The sequence below is a fragment of the Schistocerca americana genome, unplaced genomic scaffold (genome assembly GCF_021461395.2).
Source record: "Schistocerca americana isolate TAMUIC-IGC-003095 unplaced genomic scaffold, iqSchAmer2.1 HiC_scaffold_773, whole genome shotgun sequence".
In the NCBI taxonomy this organism is placed as follows: domain Eukaryota; kingdom Metazoa; phylum Arthropoda; class Insecta; order Orthoptera; family Acrididae; genus Schistocerca; species Schistocerca americana.
The window spans coordinates 5,001-9,488 of NW_025726537.1; the positions used below are offsets into that span (position 1 = coordinate 5,001).

The window sequence follows — 4,488 nt, forward strand, 5'->3', positions numbered from 1 at the left end:
AATAGATACTCGTTAAAGGATTTAAAGTGTACTCATTCCGATTACGGGGCCTCGGATGAGTCCCGTATCGTTATTTTTCGTCACTACCTCCCCGTGCCGGGAGTGGGTAATTTGCGCGCCTGCTGCCTTCCTTGGATGTGGTAGCCGTTTCTCAGGCTCCCTCTCCGGAATCGAACCCTGATTCCCCGTTACCCGTTACAACCATGGTAGGCGCAGAACCTACCATCGACAGTTGATAAGGCAGACATTTGAAAGATGCGTCGCCGGTACGAGGACCGTGCGATCAGCCCAAAGTTATTCAGAGTCACCAAGGCAAACGGACCGGACGAGCCGACCGATTGGTTTTGATCTAATAAAAGCGTCCCTTCCATCTCTGGTCGGGACTCTGTTTGCATGTATTAGCTCTAGAATTACCACAGTTATCCAAGTAACGTGGGTACGATCTAAGGAACCATAACTGATTTAATGAGCCATTCGCGGTTTCACCTTAATGCGGCTTGTACTGAGACATGCATGGCTTAATCTTTGAGACAAGCATATGACTACTGGCAGGATCAACCAGGGAGCTGCGTCAACTAGAGCTGAGCAGCCGGCCGCCCGGGAGTGTGTCCCGGGGGCCCGCGCGAACACGCAAGCGTCCGCTCAATTATTCTGCAAACAGGAGGAGGCTGAGCTCCCCTGCACAATACACCTCGAAACCCTCTCAGGTCCCGGCGGCGCGCAGCGCCGTCCTAAGTACTTGGTCGGGTTCGAGAGAGGCGCAATCGCCCGGAGTTTGGCGAGTAGACGCTTTAGGTGCGACCACCCGTGCTCCCAACTGAGCTTGCCGCTGCCGACAGAGGCCCGGGAGCGTGCTGTCGTGGCATTGCCGGCGGGAGACAACACGCGCCACCTACGGTGGCCGGCAGCTCCAACGCCAGCGCCACAGAAGGACAAAAGCCCCACTTGGGTGCCGAAGCGAACTCTCCCAGCACAGCGCACGCGCCAACACGTCCGCACAGCTGCGATACAATCCACCTGCGAGAACCGCAGAGGCGACCGAGCAGCAGACGGCGTCGCGGCGCCGAGCGCCGGGCGGCGGCGCATCCTCAGCGCACACAGTCCTCAATCGGACCAGCACACTGCAGATGTCCACCGCGCTTCGCACCGGGCCCGCGAGGACCTACTTTGGCCGCACGGCGCCGCGTGCAGGGTGCGCCGGCGCGCAGCTGCGCCGCCTGCCGCCTCCGTCGGCCGGCGCGCCTGCCACTGGCCGCCCCCACCAGCCGGCTGTAGCGCGTGCGCCCACGCACCGCGCGGCCAGCACGCCGGAAGGCCCCCCCTCACCGGCCGGGGACGGTCCCACCCAGCCACCGCCGCGTATCGCTTCACACCCACATGCCATTCACGTTCGTGGGCATGGTGGGTATCGCTGAAACAACCGGTTGGTAGCTCAACCGATCGTCGCCATCACTGATTCACCTCTAGCGAGAACAACCGCACCACAACGGTTTACCAGTTCTTCATTTGCGTAACGTCACCAGCAAACGTAGACGTCCATCGCCATTTGCAAATTCAACGATTGTTGCATGCCTGTGTCAGGTGTCACGACACACTATGTCTGCCCACATACACGCAACAACATGTGCACGCTTCGCGAACACGTGGAAGGTGGCCCCCGTACGTATGCGATGTCCATTGCGCGAACGACTGTCAACCGGCCTCTGTCGCATGTCGCAGATGTGGAACGCAGTGCACCATGCTATCACGGTGTGTGAGAAGAGACGACTACGTCTGACAACACGCGCCACTACATCAACAGACGGCTCATGCTGATCGCCATCCACGGCATACCATACTGCAATCCAGCTCTTATAGGGAGACGACACGTAGCTGAGTGCACAATATTTGGACCGTATGGTTCGCCGTTGTTGGCGCAGTCGTGGTACGGTCACACATGTACCACGATGTATCATTCAGTACATGAGGACCAATGTGCGGTACAGTGTGTGATTTGGACGTACAACATCAGCGGACAGTTGCCACAAGCCGTACCACAACGTAGGCTGTGCTTCGCCATGCGAATGCCAATGAACAACTGCGAAGGGCATTGAGCATGTACGTCCTGCCGCCATCCGCATTACAGTGTATAGCTGCAAGGTGTTTAACATGAAGCGATACTCTGGGGACCGGGCAGTGCGAGTAGCAAACTATATTGCGGGGGTTGCAGTTAGGCAACACTACACTAATTTAACGCGTCGTATGACAATTACAGAGCAGGTTAAGGCCCAACGTGTGTTGGGTTAAGGCCCAACGTGTGTTGGGTTAAGGCCCAACGTGTGTTGGGTTAAGGCCCAACGTGTGTTGGGTTAAGGCCCAACGTGTGTTGGGTTAAGGCCCAACGTGTGTTGGGTTAAGGCCCAACGTGTGTTGGGTTAAGGCCCAACGTGTGTTGGGTTAAGGCCCAACGTGTGTTGGGTTAAGGCCCAACGTGTGTTGGGTTAAGGCCCAACGTGTGTTGGGTTAAGGCCCAACGTGTGTTGGGTTAAGGCCCAACGTGTGTTGGGTTAAGGCCCAACGTGTGTTGGGTTAAGGCCCAACGTGTGTTGGGTTAAGGCCCAACGTGTGTTGGGTTAAGGCCCAACGTGTGTTGGGTTAAGGCCCAACGTGTGTTGGGTTAAGGCCCAACGTGTGTTGGGTTAAGGCCCAACGTGTGTTGGGTTAAGGCCCAACGTGTGTTGGGTTAAGGCCCAACGTGTGTTGGGTTAAGGCCCAACGTGTGTTGGGTTAAGGCCCAACGTGTGTTGGGTTAAGGCCCAACGTGTGTTGGGTTAAGGCCCAACGTGTGTTGGGTTAAGGCGCAACATAGGTTAGGTTAAGGCGCAACATAGGTTAGGTTAAGGCGCAACATAGGTTAGGTTAAGGCGCAACATAGGTTAGGTTAAGGCGCAACATAGGTTAGGTTAAGGCGCAACATAGGTTAGGTTAAGGCGCAACATAGGTTAGGTTACGGCGCAACATAGGTTAGGTTAAGGCGCAACATAGGTTAGGTTAAGGCGCAACATAGGTTAGGTTACGGCGCAACATAGGTTAGGTTAAGGCGCAACATAGGTTAGGTTAAGGCGCAACATAGGTTAGGTTAAGGCGCAACATAGGTTAGGTTAAGGCGCAACATAGGTTAGGTTAAGGCGCAACATAGGTTAGGTTACGGCGCAACATAGGTTAGGTTACGGCGCAACATAGGTTAGGTTAAGGCGCAACATAGGTTAGGTTACGGCGCAACATAGGTTAGGTTAAGGCGCAACATAGGTTAGGTTAAGGCGCAACATAGGTTAGGTTAAGGCGCAACATAGGTTAGGTTACGGCGCAACATAGGTTAGGTTACGGCGCAACATAGGTTAGGTTAAGGCGCAACATAGGTTAGGTTAAGGCGCAACATAGGTTAGGTTAAGGCGCAACATAGGTTAGGTTAAGGCGCAACATAGGTTAGGTTAAGGCGCAACATAGGTTAGGTTAAGGCGCAACATAGGTTAGGTTAAGGCGCAACATGGGTTAGGTTAAGGCGCAACATGGGTTAGGTTAAGGCGCAACATGGGTTAGGTTAAGGCGCAACATGGGTTAGGTTAAGGCGCAACATGGGTTAGGTTAAGGCGCAACATGGGTTAGGTTAAGGCGCAACATGGGTTAGGTTAAGGCGCAACATGGGTTAGGTTAAGGCGCAACATGGGTTAGGTTAAGGCGCAACATGGGTTAGGTTAAGGCGCAACATGGGTTAGGTTAAGGCGCAACATGGGTTAGGTTAAGGCGCAACATGGGTTAGGTTAAGGCGCAACATGGGTTAGGTTAAGGCGCAACATGGGTTAGGTTAAGGCGCAACATGGGTTAGGTTAAGGCGCAACATGGGTTAGGTTAAGGTACAATATGGGTTAGGTTAAGGTACAATATGGGTTAGGTTAAGGTACAATATGGGTTAGGTTAAGGTACAATATGGGTTAGGTTAAGGTACAATATGGGTTAGGTTAAGGTACAATATGGGTTAGGTTAAGGTACAATATGGGTTAGGTTAAGGTACAATATGGGTTAGGTTAAGGTACAATACGGGTTAGGTTAAGGTACAATACGGGTTAGGTTAAGGTACAATACGGGTTAGGTTAAGGTACAATACGGGTTAGGTTAAGGTACAATACGGGTTAGGTTAAGGTACAATACGGGTTAGGTTAAGGTACAATACGGGTTAGGTTAAGGCACTTGGGGGGGGGGGGGGCCCGGTTTGTTGATTGTGATTATCGTAAGTAAATGACTGCGGCATCATCTGATTTGCCACGTCAGGGTGCACCTTTGGCTCATAACAGGCGGCGCTCTGATTCCATGCTTGTGGCAGACCTGTGTCTTTCATTCCTGCCATTGTTTGTGTGGTGTGACAGGAGGCAGTATTGTGATGTTGGGTGCACCCCTGTCTGGGACATGTGTGGGTGTTGGTGGCTTAGCTGAGCAATGGTGGTTGTCGGA

At 53.4% G+C, this 4,488-nt stretch overlaps 1 non-coding gene across 1 annotated transcript in view; it reads right to left on the minus strand.

The window, feature by feature from the left end:
- Positions 1-565, minus strand: part of LOC124590791 — a 1,910-nt gene extending 1,345 nt beyond the window's left edge. The window contains exon 1 of the ribosomal RNA XR_006976797.1: positions 1-565. This exon is cut by the window's left edge and continues 1,345 nt beyond it. This is a non-coding gene — a ribosomal RNA (small subunit ribosomal RNA).
- Between the last annotated feature and the right edge of the window lie 3,923 nt (positions 566-4,488).